Below are 20,629 nucleotides of genomic sequence, written 5' to 3'. Positions count from 1 at the left end.
CTATGGACCTCTTCTCAGCAGAATGTTTTGAGATTCATAAAATAAATTATATAGGACAATGATATCAGATGATAGGATAATTCATAGAAAGTCAATTATTTTGAAATAGTTATCAAAATATTTAAAAAATAATTTCACAGACTCTAGGTTAAAAAGATTATTTTTAAGTAATTTTCTCTTTCTGGGAATCACTTTCCTCATATTTAAAATGAGGACAAGCTCACCTATGTGAAAATGTTTTCTATCCATAAAGTGCTATATATGTGTGGACTATATTATTATTATTATTCTTGAGCACACCTCGCCCTGGATTGCCCAACTAGAGATAAGTACTAGATCATTTAAAATATTTCCTAATGAGAATCTACATAAACTCCTAACATATTTAAAAAGAGCCTAGTCCTAGAACTGGTTCTCCGCTTTACATAATAACATACCAGCCAGAATCTCAACCAAGCCGTGGAGGTTAGCCACAATCTCAATGCATTCACTATTTCTACTGCCTGGGATAGGTAGGAGCCATGAACTGACAAACTCCAGCATTAGTAGATTGCCCATGACTTGTGTATTTAAGTGCTTCATAAGGGCTACATAATATATCAAAGGATGTACCCTCAACAACCTACTCTGGGAATAAGAAAACAAACAGGAACACAAAATGATGGGAGACTCAAACAGATCACCTTTTGGGTTGTTAGTAGCTCTTCCTGAGGACAGGGAGCCTCAGTTAAACAGACCTTGGAAAGAAATTTTGGCCCAGGAACAATCAACTAAATTGTCACTTCTGAGCTGTATCCAGTCCAGAGACTTATATATACATACACAATGTATATGTGTGTGTATGAGAAAGTATTAGCACGGCAGAGTTGAAGGGACCTTAGAGATCATCAAGCAGTGGTTCTCAAACTTTTCCAGAGTGGTAGAACCCTTTGGTTTGAACAAAACTTTGGCAGAGTTCTTGTATTAAAATCCTCTAAAATTATTTTTAATACCTATTAATAAACATAAAGTTCTTTTTTAAAAAAATGTAGGGTGTTTCAGGATTCCTTGCAGCACAATTTAAGAAATTCTGCTCCAACTCAATTCCTTTATTTTGCAGAGAAGAACTGAGGTTCAGAGAAGGGAACTGATTTGTCCAAGGTCACATAGTAAGTGACTGGAAGAACCTACTCTAATAACTATAACTCACATTTCAATAGCATTAGGGATTGGCAAAATGCTTGACTCACAACCCTCTTCACAGAGGCAGTACAAGTATTTTTTGTTCCTCATTTACAGTGGCTGAAACTGAGACTCAGAATGGTTAGGTGACTTGCCCAGCGTCACACAACTACAAAATGCTGCAATTGGAACTTCTCAAGACCAGTGGGTACACTTTCCCCAGTAGTCTGTGTACATGGATAGATAGATGCTCCCAGTCCCACACTCATGAAATCTGGTATTTTGTTGTGCCTCCCATAATGGGTTTGGGTTGGTCTGAATCATCCATCCACCTTCACAGCAGTCTCCCTTGTGACTACTGGCATGCCTCTGCAAAGATTGTGGGGGATGGGGGAAGGAGGCTGAGGAAAAGAAAGAAGCTAATTGGTATCTGCAAAAGGCCAATCCGTGCTCTTCTTTGGTCTCATTAGCATCACGATCCAACCAGCTTCGATGATCCTAGCTCTTCGGCTCTTCCTGATCCCCTGCAAGTCCTTTTCTGAGCTCCAGACCACATTCTACACTTGGACATGGCTTCAGTAAGGACTGGAGACCTGACTGTTGATGAATCATTACACAGGACGATGTTGTTCTTTGTGGGATGTTGGGATGGCTTATGGAGCCAGCCTACCAGGTTAGAAGGAAGGGCTGGGGGTGGGTAGTTAAAATATCTCAGGGAAAATTTCTTGAGACCAATTCAATTCAGCTGGAAAGACACAGGGAAGAAAATCAGCCGCCAGGGTAATCTGGGAAAAGGTCAAACCCCCTTCCCATGGGCAAATAGCAACTGCTCCACCCTTTAAAATACACATAACCAAGAACAGACTAGGCAAACAGAACTTGCATTTAACTAGTGCTTCTAAGTGCCATACCAGCATTTTCTTTTTCCCTACCTAGCTTTTTTCAGTCATCTTCCACATCATCCCATAAGGAATTATGCCCATTTTAGAAAGGGAAAATTGAGGTTCAGAGAGATTTAGTGATTTATCATTAAGTGACCAGGCAGCAGAATCTAGTACACTCTACCACAATGGTGCTGAATGATACAGTGGAGACTGAAGGAGCCCTGGAAATGGAGTTAGAGGGCCTAGGTTCTAATCCCCTTTCAACTCTTTACTACCCATATGACCTTGGGCAAGTTATTCCCCTTCTCTGGACCTCAGTTTCCTCATCTGTAGAATGAACTAGACTAGATCTCTAAGGATTCCTGCTAGTTCAATATCCTATCATTCTACCTGGGTTTTTTCTTCCTAGCCAAGTTTTGTCTTTGTTGGAAACTCATTTGCCTTTAATTAACTTTATGGTCTATGCTGAACCAGAGTTTTGTGTCTGGGCCTTTGGGGCAGGCTGGTTTAATGATGGCTAGCACTGCCCTCTCTGTTTTTACCCTCAAAATATCTAACAATATTTACTTTCTGTTTATACCATTTTGAGCATTTATATATTGTCAAAGACAGGCAGGATGGCATATTGAATAGAGGCCAGCTTTGGAATCAGGAAAACCTGGGTTTGAATTCTTCCTCTTACACATGCTATGTGTGTGACCACGCACAACTTATTTACCTTTTCTGTGTTTCTTAACTGATCTGTATCTGTGGAGGGAGTTTCCACACTGGGAGTTTCCTATACAGGTTTGGAAATATATGTGTTTATACACATGTATGCATTATAATCACTGAATCTCACAGAAGGAAGGGATTAAAAAGTCTCGTTCAATCTCTTACCCAAGGCAAAAATTCCTTAGAACTATGTTTATGTGAAGCTGATATGTGCCTCTCAGTGACTTTTGCGCACAGGTCCTAGGCTCTGAAGGCAAGTAGAATAAATTGAATTCTTCTCCCTAACAGCCCTTCAGATATCTGAAGGCAGGAATCATGTCTCCCCCAAGGGGTTTATGGCACTGTTTTCTTGGGCTTTCCACATTATATAGGTACCAGAACCAGAGCTAGACTATGAGGTCCTTGAAGGGAGAGACTATGTATTACACTTCTTTGTCTCCTTCACAGAGTAGAGCTTTCTTCTCTGAGTAGAGGCTCACTGAGTATTTGACAGTATGCAAAATTGAAATCCCCACTCCAGTAAATATTTTAGGAGGCCCCCTGAATCTACTGTCCAATAACCACCAGTAACTCTTGCAGGGAGAGAACTCATCCTTTCTAAGACCTCCCGTAGATCACCTTCTGGCCTCTGCAGGGGTTCTGGGGGGACCAGATGTAGCTGTAAAGCCCTGGAAACAGGACTGGTTTTGGAGTCAGAGGATTTGGATTCAAATGCTGGCTCTGGTACCTGCATGACCTTGGGAAAATCATCTTTCCCTCTCTGGGCCTCAGTTTCCTCATTTGGAAAATGAGGACTAGTTCTCTAAGGCCCTTTAGAGCTCAAAATCACAAAATTCTATAACAGATAACATTCCTGGATCAGGCTAGTTCCTCCAAGGCTTTTGCCATCCCTTCCTGACACATTCTCCTTCCTCTCACCCCCAACAACACCCCTACTTCTGACCCTTAGATGGTTCAGTTCTAGTACCTCCAGGCTCCAGCCTTAGGGCAGCTGCTCTCTGATAGAACTGCCACTCCAAGCCAGTAGCTGCCAGACAACCTTTCCTTGCGTCTCTCTGGAGGAGGCATCTGTGCCAGCTTTCACAGGCTGCCCTGCCAAGTCCCCACCTCTGCTGGATTTGTACAGAGCCTTGCTCAGAGAAGCCACCATGCCCTACCACTGTCCTCAGCAAAGGCCTTTATGGCACAGCCTTCTATAACACCAGCTTGACCAATCCTGGACTAAAACTATCCCTACACCAAGTGACACAGGCTGACAGGGCACAGAGGGCATATCCCAAACTGGGAGCACAGGAGCCTAAGTACTTATGCCACAATTACTAGGCCAAGGAGAGGAAAGATACAAATCTGGCCCCTTCTATCCACCATGATTGCGAGAAAACCATAAAAGTAGGGAAGGGATCTTGTGAACAACAATCATGCCACAACTATGCTCAATGGCATTCTTGCAGGGGCATGTGCAGATACAAGCAACCAAAGAAAGTTCTTATGCTCAAACAAAGTCATGGAATAACAAACTCTTAGCACTGGAAGGATTAGAACCTTAGAATATAAAAATCCAGAGCTGAGGAACCTTTGGGGTATCTAATACCATGAGCTCAGATTAAGGAGGGCAGGGACAATCCTCTTCCCTTGGTGTTGGAAAGGACCTCAAGGGTTGGTGTAGATGAGCTGCATCTGAAATAAAATCCCCTTTACAATTTGCCAGATATCACCTAGCCAGTTGCTGCCTACTGAACCTAGGTTTGAGATTTCTCATCCACAATGTTTCAAGGAAAATCACTTGGTTCCTCAATTCAGAGGACTGCTACAAGGGAAAGTGCCTGGGACCTGGGTTTTGGTCTCAGGTTTGCCACTAATCAGTCGCGTGACCTTACACAAGTCCCTTTCTCCCTTGGGACCTCAGTTTCCACCTCTATAAAATGAAAAGGTTGAATTTTATTTTTAAAGTTCCTTGTATGACTATGAACACGACAGGCACTTGTTAAATACCTGCTGATGGTATAAGAAGTGTGGAATGGTCTGGCAAACTCAGGACCCCACATAAAGATGCAATGTATCAAACACGACCTCGTGTTTCCCCAAGATTAGCAGAGGATTCCTGCCCAGGATAGCAGCACTAGCTTTGTGCTAGCCAAATTGAACTTTTGTTTAGTACTAGCTGCTCAGGAAATGCAGAAATGATCTCTAACCGCACTGATGGCCTAGGTTTCAGAAGACTTCATGTGGTTTATAGGACTGAGAAACAGATTGAAAATCCAGACCCTACCTTTCCCACAAATGCTGATCCCAGATTGGTCAATGTCTGCATGACATTAGATAAGTCACTTTACTTTCTGAGCACCAGAGAATCCTCTATTAGCCTCCTGAGGGTAGATGTTAGGAATCAGAGTAGTAAGTCATGGAACAAATTCTCCAAGGGCCCCCATGGAATCCTGTCACTAGAGAGCTGTAAGAACCGGAGAAGATGTCTCCTTGCCTGGGGATTTGGTCATGGACTTCAACTTGGTTGGTTTCTAAGGCTAAGACTTCTAAGGGGAGAGGGAATTAAATATGATTCCATCTAGGTACAGTGCAGAGGGTAAGGCCAGGTTATCTTAATGTAACTGTTTTCCTTTGTACTGGGAAAAGGTTGTATTTTCAATTCATAAGGCCGGCAGGGAATACAAAATAGAGAATGTTAAAAACAGGAAGGAATCTTATAGATAACCAAAAGCAAGTTCATCTGACTCCTTCACTCTACAAATGAGGAAACTGAGGCCCACAGAGGAGAAATGATTTGCCCAAGGTCATGAAATGAGTTAATGGCAGTTCGGAGAAGACTATTCACCACAGGCCTTTCAAATAGGCCTGAAGATAAGTAAATGTCTCAGTCCTGGTCCATTTGCTTCTTTTACTGTCTGGCATCTGTCCCATGTCACAGAGTCACAGAATATCAGAGGTAATCTTCAGCTACCTCAACTGGAAACGAGATCATATGCTACCTACCTTAGGATCAAAGAAAATAATGGATATAAGGTATTTTAGGGGTAGGGAGCAGACCTATGATTTCACTGGTATAGGGAACTACTAGATGAGGTAAAGGTTTTTCTTAATGCACGTTGGCACCTTCTCTGCAACTAAGAAGATTTGCCTAGAACACTAAGAGTTTAAAAGACTTGTTTAATATCACATAGCCAGTATATTTTAGAGGCAGGATTTGAATGCTGGTCCTCCTGACTCTGAGACCAGAATTCCATACTACCTCTCATATAAAGTGCTTCAAAACCTTTACATAATAGATCAATGCAAATTATTATTGGAAAAATTTAGTCCATCCTGCTCATTTTACAGATAAGGAAAATGAGGCACAAATAAGTGTGTGACCATGGGCAAGCACATAGCAGGGCTAGAGTTCTAACCCTTTGATAAAAGGATAATATTCTATATTCTTCCCACTACACTATGCTGCCTCTGAGGGGAGCATAAAACATCTGTCAGCCACTGGCGTATCCAGGTTTGTACATTCTTTTGGTCTGGCAGCTCAATTTCCTTGAACTTGGCCCCATTTCTCTCCAGCATTGAGCAGGGGCTGTCATAGACAGACAGTTCAAAGCATTAGAAGCTATCTACTCAAACTTGTGGTAACTATTGAAAAAAAAAATACACTTTGGGAGAAAATACCCAGGCCAAGAAAGTATTTTGCTTTGGGGAGGTGGGGGGGGGGTAGAGTGGGAGACAGGTACAAAATGTCAATGAGGAAATGGTTTCACCAAATGTTCTTCGGGAGTTCTAATTGAAGAAGTATTCACCATTTCAATTGGAGTTTTAATGACTCATAGCTCCCCACCCCTCCCCCCAACTCCTTCGTTCCTCCATCCTCTGTGGAAGCTAGGGTCCCTAAGGTTTCTTGGGGCGTGCTCTAAGTACGGAGAGGCATTTGTACATTCGAGGCTGTCAAAACCCTTGCAATGGAAACATTCTATTATGGTCGATCCCTCAGCTTCCCTCCCTCCTGGGCAGACTTGGGCCTTCATTATCTCCTAGCAGAAACACCATCAGCCCTGGGTTGGAAGAGACAAGAGGCTGTGTGTGTGTGTGTGTGTGTGTGTGTGTGTGTGTGTGTGTGTTGTCTATGCCACCTACCCCCTTCTCTCCCCCTGCCCAATTCTGCTTCCCAAGGGCCTAAGGAAGGCACAGTAACATGACTGATAAGGCTCTAGGTGTGATGGGAAAGAAGGAAGAGAAGAAGAAAGGAGAGCCAGGAAAGGAGGCTGCATGCATGTCAGGGCATCTCCTTTGCTCTTTTTAGGCCTACAAGGTCAGTGCTTCACCAGGGAATTGTCTGATCTTAAGAGTCAGAAGAGGTCACCTGCTGCAACCCCAGGCCTTAGACAGGTTTGATACACAAGCCATCCAAGCAACCTGGCCTAAGTCTAAATTCTGAGCTGTGGGAAGAGGACATTTTTCTTCTCCATTGGAGATTCAGGACCTGCTTGGGAAGTATTCACAAAGATCATCTGATCCAATCTTCTCATTCTACAGATGGAGAATATGCAATTCTGAGAAAGGCAACGACTTGCCATAGGCACATGACTAATAAAGCAACAGTCAAGATTAGAACCAGGTATCCTGATTCCCAAGCTAGTGCTTTTCCTACTATATCCCACTGCACCCAAGGGCTGTCAACTTCTTCAGGATTATCTGACTCTCCCCTCCCCTGTAGTCCCAACCCTTTCAGGGGGGGCCTCCTCCCTCTGTGCAAAGGAAAGAAAATCTGGGAAAGACGATTAGATTAGAGCAGCATCTGTCAAAAGGACCAAGAACAGGAACACTGAAGATCAGCACCAGGACCTGGTAAAGGTCTGGGGGAGGGATTCCTAACAAAGGTCACTCCAGGAGACACCAAGCCTTTGAGTCTCTCACCCTGAAGGGGGCCGATGTTCCCAGACTTGCCTGGCCACCCTTGGGGCCTCAGTGTTTCTTTCTGAGAGATGGTTATAAGCACTGACCTTGGGGAGGGAGGAGGGTAAGGTGTTGTCATACTCTAACCCCTACCTCCTTTCCCCATATATACACACACCACTCCCCTCTCCCTACCACCTCTCACTCCTCACTCTTCTCTCCACTCCCTGCCCCAAGACCGAAGACCTCCATTCCCTTACCTCTTTAGGGTCTGACTCCATATGACTCCATCCTCACCTGCCCTGATCTACCTATACCTTCCCCATTCCAATCAACATTTGCTTCTTCCCTAAGTTTTTCTTATGCTGGAGGAATGAGTGGAAAACAGAAGAGGAATAATGTAGGGAAAAGGGTAGAGGGTAGAAACCATCTCTGTGGGGGGGGAGAATTACACCCTCCTACACACACACACACACACACACACACACACACACACACACACACACTAATCTGCGCATCCCGATAAACACTGGCTTCCTCTACTAAGTTTTGCTTATGCTGTAGGGGGTCTGGAAAAGGGAGGATGCAGGGGAGTGAAGGGGAAGGGGAGGTGGGGAGGATGAGTCACGACTAACCCCTCCCGGGCCTAGCGTTCTCAGAGGGATTCTACCGCAGCTCCCTCACTCCCCCCCTTCCCGCCGTGGCCGCAGGCTTCCCTCCCACTGTGATGCAGTGCAATTCCCCCCACCCCACTTTCCCCCTATCCCCCCTATCCCCCCCATCCCCAGCCCTTTCCTCTCACCTGAGTCCGCTCCGCGGCCCGCACCGGCTTGCACGATTCAGCCCCGCTTGGCGCAGCGCCTCTGCAGTAGCAGCTGCAGACGGCCAACTCGCTTCAGCAACCTGCGGCCCAGGAGACAGGAGGATGAGCCCGCATCAACAGGGGGGCAAAGCCAGTGGTCCCTCCCAGGGGCAAGTCCCTTCCTTACAACACCAGGGCAAAATGCCAGGGGTCTCTCCCCTCCCCCACCACACCCTTTGCCCTCTGCAGACTCAGGGTGGTGTCCCCAGCTTGGGGCTAGGCTGGAGCCCTAAGGGGAGAGGAGAGGACAGAAAGGGAGAGGGGAGGTCGGGGGTCAGCGGTCTCTGGAGCTAGTCCCATCACCTGCTTCGGCTTCCATAGCAGCGGCTGCCAGGGCTGCTCCGCTGCGGCTGAGCAGAGCCGCTCTCGGGAGCGCCTACTGGAGGTGGCTGGCTCGGCTGCAGCAAGGGAAAGGAAGAAGGGAGAGCCGGCTGGAGGGAGGGCTGAGCCAGTCTGTTCACATGCAGCTGCGTAATTTGTCTGTCTTCACTTTTCCTCTTAAAGAGATAGTGGGCACCTGGCAGAAGCAGAGGCGCAACCAGAGGACGAAACTATTCAATTGTATCATCTCTTGGGATAAGCATGAAACGTGATCCCCTCCTCACCTGCAGCATAGTGGAAAGAGAAGTGGATTATAATTAGGCGGCAATGTGGGGTAACAGGAAAAGTGCTGGGTTTGGAACCAAAAGATCTGGGTTTGAATCCCAGTTCTGCCACTTATTACCTTGTGTGACTCTTGGCAAGTCACTTAACCTCGGGACCTCAGTTTCCCCTCTTTAAAATGAATGGGTGAAATATGAACTACCTTTCAGCTCTAGATCTGTAGTTTAATATCCCAATCTAGCTCTGTGATCTTTGGAGAAAACACACACACACACACATCAGTTTTGGGCCTCAGTTTCCTCATTCTCTCTTTCCATTCAAATTCCTATGAAAAGCTTTCTATGCTAGTAGCCTCTAGCTCCATATATCTCAATTCACTTCTCAATCCCTTGTGATCTGGCTTCTGACCTCATCATTCAATTAAAACTGCCCTTTCCAAGGTTACCAGTGAATTGATAAAACCAAAGGCCTGTTCTCAGTCTTTATCTTGATTTCTCTATAGTATCTGCCACTATTGCCCACCTCCTCACCTTTGCCTCAGTTTCTTTGGCTTCCTTCAAGATTCAGCTCAAATTCTACTTTCTGCAGTAGGTCTTTCTCAATTACAGCAGGTACTAGTGCCTTTCCTCTAAGGTTACCTTCCATCTATTTTGTAGATATCTTGTATGTATCTAATATCTACCTGGGCAGCTAAGTGGTGAAGTGGATAGAGCACCCGACCTGGAATAGGAAGGCCTGAGTTCAAATCAGGCCTCAGACATTTACTAGCTGAGTAACACTGGGCAAGCCACTTAGCCCCGTTTGTCTCAGTTTCCTCATCTACAAAAAGCTGGAGAAGGAAATGGCAAACCACTCCAATATCTCTGCCAAGAAAACCCCAAATGGAATCACAAAGAGTCAAACACAACTGAACAACAAAATATCTACCTTTTGATTCCTCTAGTAGAATGTGAGTTCCTTAAGGACAGTGTCTGTTTTTAACCTTTCTTTCTTTCTTTTTTAAAAAATATTATTCTTTTTATTTTATTTATTTATTTGTTTAGGCAATTGGGGTTAAGTGACTTGCCCAGGGTCACACAGCTAGTAAGTATCAAATGTTTGGTCTGACCTCAGATTTGAACCCGGGTCCTCCTGACTTCAGGGCTGGTGCTCTATTCGATTCGACACCTAGCTGCCCCTAACTTTTCTTTTTATCCCCAGTTCTTAGTACAGTGCCTGGCACACAGTAAATGTTTAATACTTGCTTGTTGATTGATTGATTAGTCCTGTACCTATCCCTCTCCCTCCCTTTCCTCCCCCACCCTGTATCCAATTATTTTCCAGGTTGATTTTACTTCTACATCATCTCTTATATCACTTCTCTTCCCTCTACTCACTTCACCACCACCCTAGGTTAGTCCTTCATCACCTATCATAGGACCAGAGATAAAGAGCTGGAAAGGACCTTATATATCATTGAATCCTCAGTTTACAGGACAAAAAAGGGAAAGCTAAGGAAGGGGAAGGGGAAGGGAAAAGTGAAGATGTTAAATGATTTGTCCAAGGTTACACTGGTAATAAGTAGCAGAGTCAGTATTCAAACCAGGTCTTCTGACACAGGATCCAACATTCTTTCTCCTGTACTATGCCTGGACTAGTGTAGTAGCTTTTTAACTGGTATTCCTGACTCAAACATCTCCCTTCTCTAATCCATCCTCCACATAATTGTCAAATTGATATTCCTAAAGCTGAGGTCTGATCATGTCATGCTTTTACTCAAGAAGCTATGGTTGCTCCCTATTGCCTCTAAAATGACATTAACATTCCTCTGTTTGGCATTTCATAATCTAATTCCAATCTATTTTCCTAGACTGATTAAACGTTCAACTTTTACTTACTTTACATTCCAGCCAAACTAGGTCGCTTGATGTTCTGTGGATATAATGTTCCATCTCCTATTTCTCTTTCTTTGTACAATCTGTTCGGGGCCCTTGCCAGTCATCTTGATTTTTGTCTTGCCATTGGACTCTGAGGACACTGGAGGAGAGAGGGAGGCTGATAACTTTGCTCAGCTCTGCCTCACTCATCTCCATTTCACATGCAAGTCAAGACATCACTCTTGTGATGTCATTATTCTTCTTTGAGAACCAATGATGAACAACAAACAAAAAAACAACATATTCGCTGTGCTGCAAATGATATCACATCTTCCTTTCACCCCTTGGAATCCCTAGCATTCTTCAAGGCTCAGCTCTAGTGCTGCCTCCTACAGGACACCTTTTCTGATTGCTAGTGTTCCTCTGTCTTCCTCTCGAACCCGAGAAACTAATTTGTATCTACTTTGATAGTAAGGCAGTATAGTACAGTAGAAAGAGAGCTAGTCTTAGAGTCAGGACAACCTGGGTTCAGTTCTTTTTTCTTTCATATAACTGGCATTGTGAACCTCCAGCAATTCTCTTAACCTTTCCATGCCCTAGACCAGTAGCCTCAAAATGGTGGTCATGACCTGTCCCCAAAGCATGTATGAAGAACAATCAGAGTGTGGGAAGATGTATTTCATCCCACTTTCTCTGCAAGAACCAATTGTGGGGCTTGTGTCTGACACCCCACAACCTTCCCTATCACCCTTAACATTCTCCCACTCTTCCGACTCCCTTTGTTGTACAAGCTCCTAACCTGTGGGCTTCTGACTCAGAGCTTGGCCTCTTTCAGCAATTCAAACCTAAGCACAGCAACAGTAACATAGGCATCATTAGGGACTGCCTCCACCCTCAACCAGCATACTCATCCCTTTCCCTGCCCCACTCCCACCTCCTCTGGGTTGTAGCAGGAGGGATCTATGCCCCAGGAAGTAACTGGTGAGCAAGAGCTCTGCCCTCCTCCCTCTTTTTGTTTTGGTGGAACAGTGGGTCTCACCAGGTGAGCAGTCATGCATGGGTTGTGATCTTCACTAATCAACATAACTTTTCCATCAAACCCACTCCATTCCAAACTTCACGATTACTGTTGAGGACATCACTATCCTCTTAGTCATCCAGGTTCACAACTCAGTGACATCTTCAACTCCTCACTATCTCCTTCAACTCACATATCCAAATCAATTGTCAAATCTTGGCATTTCTACCTCCACATCATCTTTCCCATTATTCTCTTCTCTACTCATACTGCTACTGCCTAAAGTCTCTCCCCTCTGCTATCCATCCTCCACACAGCTACCAAGGGATTTTCTGAAAATAAAGGATTTTCCATGTCATTCTCATACTCAATAAATTCCAGTAGTTCTCTATTGACTTTAGAATCAAATGTTATTTCATCCTTTTAAAATGTCTATTTTTTTGTGTAAGTTTTATAACACATAATTATTAGTACAGTAATACATGTTTACAATTTGTAAATCAGCAAATTTACTCATATTGGGGGTACATAGCAAATATCTTTTTACATATGGGGTGCACTGTCGAAAACATTTGGAGACTACAGGCCTGGGCAACTCTCTTAAGACTATTAGTCACAGAAATCCTCTCCAGGTGCTCCTCACACTAATAAAATCACAAATCAGAGGTGGGCACAGGGAATCTACTTTGTATATATTTGTTTTCCATGTATGTGTTGATTTCCCATAGTAGATAAAACAGAATGTAGGCTCCTTGAAAACAAGGACCTTTCATTTTTGTCTTCATATCTCCAAGATCTAGCCCAGTATGGTATGCGCCAGCTCCTTATTGAATTGAATCTGTAAAATAGAGAGTTGGATTCTGTGATAACTAAGGTAATAAGATCATAGATTGATAGCTTGGAGGAGCCTTCTAATTCATCTAGCCCCACAGTTAAGCAAACTGAGGCCCAAAGAGGTGAGGAGACTTATCAAAGGTCATGGAGGCAGCAAGCGGCAGAGCTGGGATTTGAATTAAAGTCCTCTGACTCTAAATTGAGGTTTTCCTCACTGCACCATACTGTCTTTTCTGCTGGTCTATCTTCTATAGATATCTTCCATCTCTCACATTCTATACTCTAAGGTCCTTTCCAGATTAATAACCTTTATTCTGAGGTCCTTTCCATCTCTTACATTCTTTTTCCTAAGGTTCTTTTCTGTTCTGATATTGTATGTTCTAAGGGCCTTTTCAGCTTTTCATGTTTTTTGTTCAAAGATACCTTTCCCTTTGACATTCTATTATTCTTTACCACTCCCTCCCAAACACTTGTAACATATTTATTAACGGAAGTATCTGTAGTTAAGGTTCACGTGGTCACTATTGTTCCTTCTATAAACTTGCCTTACATCTTTCACTCCCAAGCTCTTGTCACAAGCAGAAGTGACTTCCAGGATTTATGTCATTTAACTAGCCCAACACCTTGGTCTTTTAAGAAAAGAAAGACAATACTCAATTGTAGGAATAGTTGAAATTTAAAGATAAAGATAAACAGTAAATGTCCATTGATGTATGAAGGCTGTGACCCAATGGAAATACAAGATATAATCCATAAAATAAATGCTACTTGTTAGTGCACCCTTTATCCAAGTAATTTTCTGAGAATTTTCTCAGGTTTGATGGAGAAGTATGAAGGGCAGCATTCTGGACTATGAGTCAGAGCCTGGTTCTGGTACTAACTTAAATACCTTGACTAAGTCATTTAAACTTCACTGGTTCTCTGTTTCTTCCTCGACAAAATAAAGGGGTTAGTATAAGATATTTGTGCTCTCTACTTAAATAACTTTAGTGACAGGGAAGTCACTCCTTCCCAAGCCAACCTACAGTATTTTGTTATAGCTCTAATTATCAGGAGGGGCAGCTAGGTGGCTAGGTGGATACTATGTTGCCCTTGGAGTCAGGAGGAACTGAGTTCAAATTTGACTTCAGATATTACTAATACCTGTGTGACCCTGGACAAGTCACTTAACCCTGTTTGCCTCAGTTCTTCATATGTAAAATGACCTGGAGGAGTAAATGGCAAACCACTCTAGTATCTTTGCCAAGAAAACTCCAAATGGGATCCCGGAGAGTTGGACGTGACTTAACTCAACAACAACTAATTGTTAGAATATTCTTCCTTATGTCATTTAACCTGTCTGGCCTCAGTTTCTTCATTTGTAAATGAGATGAGGTGTGTGAACTAAAGTAACTCTATGGTCCCCTCCAGGTTTAAATCTATGATTATGCTGAAATATATAACCCTTCACATTAGTCGTCAGTTTCTACATCTATAAAAGGAGGGTGTTGGAATAGATGGCTTCTAAAGTCCCTTCCAGCTCAAAAGTTCTACTAGTCTCATAATCTACATAAAGAGAGAATTAAATTTCAATCCTCCATAATTCTTTTTTTTTTTTTTTTTGCTGTTAAGCCTTTGGTACTATTTGTGCTAGCATTGCTAGATGTTTATTATTTGCTACAAGCTCATCATTGTCCTTTAACACAAACCCAGAAAATTTTTTTTCATCATCATTTTACATGACATTCCCTCATCAAACATTCCTCCTCATCTGTATGCTTTAAATTGAAACATAATAACAACTGTAATTGGAAGCAAGGATTTACTTGAGGAATAAGTAAGTAAATAAAAGTGATAAAACCTGTTAGCTTGAAAATTTGGTACTACCATATATAACGTGGCCCAGAATCCCAGCTCCGGGTTAACACAGACTAAGTTCAATCTTGGGGGCATATCTCAAATCATTCATTGGCCTGGTCTGCCCTGGGAACATGAGAATTTAATGTGGGTCAAGGTATCTAGAGAAAAAGTACAATGCTCTTTGCTCCCATACAAACATTTAAACTAGCAATTTATTGAAAATAGGACAGGCTTCATTTTACCTAACAGAAAACAAAGACAAATGTCTTAGATCTCAGCCCATAGTCAAAACAACTTCTGCATTCTCCAGAGTTAGAGTACTACTCTGTGACTGAGGCTCTCTTAAAAGGGGAAAACAACTGTGACTTGATGGATTCAACACTCACTTCCTCCATATTTATTTAGTGCACACAACACTGTGCTAACAAAGATCAAGGATTAGACTTATGCCTTCATATGGTGTCTGTCACCTTTACTTTAATCTTTTTTTAAGGTGGCCCCATTCCCACTGGCTCTTTTCCACTCACCTCTGATCCCCTCCTTTTGCCTGATATTCCTCCTTTTTTTCTCCCCTTCAGCTAGTCTCGTTTATTAGTTTTTAAAAATCATTTTTTGCACCTCTTTCCGAAAAGGATCTCTTACTCTCTTCATTACTCATCTTCTCTTTCTGTTTACTGTAAACCTTCATTCTCTGATTCATGACCTTTATTATTATCTGGTCTTTTCTATAGATTCTTCATTCAATCAAAGCTTTTAAGATATCCATTCTAGACTCTCCCCTCTAGGTGCTTTTGGCCACTGCCTTATAGGGCTTGCCTCATGGTTTTCCCTTTTCCACGGTGCCTCACTTCCAGAACAAAGTCAATTCTTTCAGGTGTCAGGGAGGACAGACACAGCCTCATAGTAAGGGCCTTCCTCCATGATGTCCCTGATTATGCAGCCCACCCTTGATCTATACCCTGTCTTGACCTTTTTTCTACCTTTGCCTGGAAATCTCCCCATATCCATGTTCTTCCACTCCTCCAGGTGCCAGCTGCCCTCAGGAATTCCAACTCCCCTCCACCCAAGGTAAGTAGATTTTTCAAGCACCAAATCCCCTAGACTTCATCCAGTATAAGGTCCTCATCTCCCTTCACTGACCATCTTTTTCTTTCTTCACCTATTGGAGCATTTGCCAGAAGAACCTCCTCCCACCTCCAAAGGAAGGCTTCTTTCCTTTCTCCCCTCTTTTAGTTTTCCTCCCTTCCTCCTCATCCACTATCCTATAGCTCTTCTCTTTCAGAGACCAAAAAGGTCACCTTCCCCTCATTGCTAGCCCTTGATTTTACTCCTCCTACATCACTCATTCCTCTCTGTCCCTCGATTCCCTCCCCCCCCTTTGCTTTTATGTACCCTCTCATGTTGTAATGTAGTCCTACAAGAAAAACATTGATTTACCTGTAGGCAAGGTGTCAACAGCTGTAATATCCCCTGTCCGCCTCTTCACTATCACCTCTACCAGATTTCTGCCTTCACTCCTGTCTCCTTGTGTACTCTTAGAAACAAGTCTCTCACTGGTCTCTCTGCTGTCACTCTGCTGCAGTTAGGGTTCTTGCCTGCTGCATTTATTCACTTCTGCATTTCTACTTTTTGGGGGTGTTTAAGAGAAAAATAATCTTTTGAGTTCTGAAGAGATTTCTAAAAATATTTTAAACTCTTCTTTATTATTGAATGTCCACCTTTATGGTTAAGCTCAGATTTGCAGGATAGGTTACCCTGGGCTACATGTATCCTGACCTCTGTTGCTCTTCAGAACACATTATTCCATTTCCTTCTCCTTTTTCTTGTGGGTGCAGAATAGTCTTGCATTATTCAAATGTCCTTTCCTTTATATTTGAAAGTCTTTCTCCTGAAGGCTTGAAGAACTTGCTATTTCTTAATTAAATTGTTAAATTTTATCACCATGTGTCTTGGAGTTTGCAGCCTTGAGTTTTTTTTTTTTTCCTGGAGGTGATTTGTGAATTCGTTCAATTGAAATTTCATTTTATTGTTTTTACATGTAATTGAGAAAATATTAAAAAAGAACTTTTATTTTCTATGTTCAAAAGTTCTAGGCAGTTCTCTCCTATTGTTTCCTTCATTACAATATTAAGATTTTTTGTTCCGTCATGTTCTCTTGGGAGACCTATGATTCTTAGGTTGTCTCTGAGCATCCTTTCTTTGAGTTCAGTATATTTTGCTTGGATAGCAAGCATATTTTATGTTATTATTGTTTTTTTGCTTTTCTTCTTCGAGGTTGTCCCTTACTACTGTGTATTTGTATTTCTAATCTAGTGCTCTTTCCTTTATTTCTTTGGTGAGGCTTGCCATTACAGATTCAAGGTTTTCTATCATTCATTATTTTACTGTAGAGGGAATAAATTCTGCTCTCATAATTCTCTTTTCTCTTTTAAACCACTCAGGAACAGTGTGTTGTGGTTCCATGTTCTCCTCAAATTCCACAGGGTCTTCTGTCTCCTCAAGTGCTGGATCATTTTCCTTTATTTTACAGTATTGATTCATAAATGTCTGAACTAATTTACTAGATTTGGAGGCCATATTTCCCTCTGTTGTCACTGTTTTTCCTGTTGATTTATCTGCTTATGTTCAAGGTCTTTGAGTTTTCTTCTTAAAATCTTTGGTACTTTCAGTCTTCCCCACCCTCCCATCTCTCTATTTTCCTTGTCACTCACTTCCTGACTCCCTCTCTTCTTATTGTGGTTTCTGTGGGGGTTGCATCTCAGTGTCTCAGCTTTCTCCTACACTGGGCAATACATGATTCACCTGCTTAGGTTTCTGCCTCAAGTGACTTGGGTGGTGAAAGCTGGCTAGGTTCAGTGCTCTTTCACCACTTAGGTGGTGAAGGCCAGCTAGGTTCAGTGCTCTTTCCCTAAGGCTTGGTGGAGTGCTGAATAGCCCCCCACATACACAGTGTCCTGTCCTGGTGACCTGTGTCACTCCCTCAGTTCTCTAGATTGGCACCAGCAGTTCAGAATTTGTTTTCCCCAGGACCAGCAATTCAGAGGTTTGCAGTGCTGAGGCTTCCATGTTATAGCTCCTGGCAGGCTTTTGCTCCTGAAGGACTGTGGCCAAATTGGCTGTCTAGGCCTGAGTAAACTTCCGAACCCTGGCCCTGGCGTTTCCATAGCACTGGAAAGAGGAAGGAAGAATGGGGGTGAAGGGGTAGCTTTTTTTTGTTATTTTTTTTTTGTTGTTTTTGCAATGGGGTTAAGTGACTTGCCCAGTCACACAGCTAGTAAGTATCAAATGTCTGAGGCCGGATTTGAACTCAGGTCTTCCTGACTCCAGGGCCGGTGCTCTATACACTGTGCCACCTAGCTGCCCCTGGAGGGGTAGCTTTTGATGTAAGCTTGTGTCAAGTCCTTGAGTCTGCTAGTACAGCTTCATTGCTGGTAGTGGAGGGATTATGAGTGAGTTCAGGATCGGTGAGCTTCAGTTCCTGGGATTTTTTTTAAACCTTCTTTTGGATGTTGGGTGGCCTAGATCATGGGGACAGCTGAAGTTGCTTTATCTTTGGTGCATAATTTCTGTTTTGGAAAGGTTTGAGAGGTTTTGGGGAATCAGAGAAAATGTCTAGTCTGCCATCTTATTGCTCATGTCATCTGGAAGCCTGGTGAATGTCACCTGCTGCTCCTTATCTCCAGCTCCAGCTTCTACTTGGACATAGGACTCAGCATTGTCCTTCACTCCTCCCCATGAATGTAGGTCCTGGAATCCCTCCCCTCATCCAGGTATTGCCTCTAGTCACTTCTGACTCTTTGCCCATCTGGTTCCTCTGCTTCTGAGGACATGTGGTTCCTCTTTTCCTGGGGCTGTATGGCTGCCTGGAGGACACAGGTAGGTTTCTGGAGCAGCCACAACAGGGCTATGTAGTTGTCAAATCTTCCCTCCAGAAAATTAGAGCCTGTATATATCTGACTATCTGCTCTTCAGACATCTCTACTCCAGTTCTCTCCTCTCAGCAATGTCTGTGCTCTCTTAAAGGTCAAATCCACTGTTGTGCTCAGGTGTGTAACAGGTATATGGAGGTGACTTAATCATCTTCAAATGTCATGACTCCATCAGTCTTCTTCTGTGGTCCCAAGAGTTAAGTCCAAGGCAAGGGTACTAGTTCACATGCCGTCAAAGTGACATCATGAATTCCGAAACAAAGTCTCAAATGTGGTGGCAATGAGGATATTTATACATTCTAAAGGAAGAAATTTTCAATGTCAAAAACCAAGACCTCAGCCTCTGAATTTGTTAAACTTGATTAGGCTCTTCCTGGTCACATCCTCTACTGCACATATATTTGTCAAAGTGCTTTTTAAAATGTATTATTCGGCCTTAAGGTCCACCTAGATCTCTAAATAAAGAGATACCTTTAACATACAAAGCTGAGCCAAAGAAAGCCATCTAATTGCTGTTTGTTTATAGACAGGGAATGTTTTGAGTCCTTTTCCTTCTCCCATTTTTAACTGTTGTTGCTTTTTTACTTAAAAGACTACACTTCCCAGATGTCTCTGCTGGCAGCTTTCCCAGTGAGGTGGGAAAAAGCATTCCCAACCACCATTCTAGACAGAGAAGAAGCAGATGATGAAGAATTATCAGGGATGCATCACAGACCAGGTGACTTTGTTGCAATACACAAGGTTAATGAATATTAACCAGAATCCTAATTGAATAGTGAGGAAAACCACACTAATAGGGGATTGAAAGTATAAAATAAAAGGTTTTAATCTAAAACATAATTCCTTATCTTTATTTTGCATTAATACTCATAAGATAGAAGCTAGTGAGAACTGAAATTAGTTATATTTCAATTGGATTTGGAAAGTTTACCTGTATATTACTTTCCTTAATGAAAAGATAACCTGTGTATCAAGAGAAAGAACAATGACTAGAGATTTGTTTGCTAGTTTGGACTCCCCTTCAAAGTAGCTGTGTGAATAAGCCTCCGTTACTTCTCCCAGTTTCCTTATTTAAAAAACCAGGGGGTTGGACAATAGGGTCTCTGAAGTCCCTTCGAGCTCTAACATCCTCTGACTAGTTCTGAATTAAAATATAATTTATTTAATGTCACTTAATATTTCAGTGTTAAATAATTTCTTAATAGAGACAGCATCAATTTATGATGTTATAATACTGGAATCAAAATATACTCATGAGGTGATATATTTATTATTTTGGGCACACATGCAAAAATTTCATGAAAGGGCCCATTACCCTTTGTTAACTATGAATTAAATGGATCTCCATCACAGAGGGCTTCCCTTTTTACCTTTTATGCTTGCTTCTTCCCTAGTTCAAAGCCTGATAGGGAGATATTTATACTTATGGCTCTATGGATAAAGAAAAGGGTTAATTCTCTAGGGCTTCAGTTTATGTCTTTTTAAAGAAGGGGGATTGAACTAAAAATGGGAGGAGTATTTAACTAAATTCCTGAGATCTGCCTTTAACCCTGATCTTTGGGCAGGGAGCTGTGAGTATGGTCAAGCCAGAGCTATATAAATAATCCCTAACATATCTTCTAGCTTGGGCATTTTATGTTCTAGAGGCCCTGCCAGTGCTAATATGATTCTCAAACCATTCATTTCTTAGGGAGAAGTACATTTGAATGTCATGTAAGATTTTTAGCATGATTCAGGGTGTTTTTACTGGTATTTTAATAATTGCTATGAGCATGGAATAAGTGTCCTAGGGAGTTCTAAAAGCATAATGGGAGATATTTCTAAATCTCATTTTGAAATAAGAATAATGATGGCTATTAACTTCAGATATTCTTTCTGGCACTTAACACATGCTAATTTTTGAATACTTAGTAAGAGAAGAATGTTTATTTCAGTGATCTGTATCATTTCTGCAAGTATAGATAGTATACTGGATACATTTCTGCATTTTACCATAAGAAACAGTGTTTGCTTTGATGACATTTTCAAGTTAACAATGTTTATAA

Source organism: Vombatus ursinus, unplaced genomic scaffold (genome assembly GCF_900497805.2).
Source record: "Vombatus ursinus unplaced genomic scaffold, bare-nosed wombat genome assembly UNPS02014786.1, whole genome shotgun sequence".
Taxonomy (NCBI): Eukaryota; Metazoa; Chordata; class Mammalia; order Diprotodontia; family Vombatidae; genus Vombatus; species Vombatus ursinus.
Note: the sequence above shows the minus strand (reverse complement) of the source record.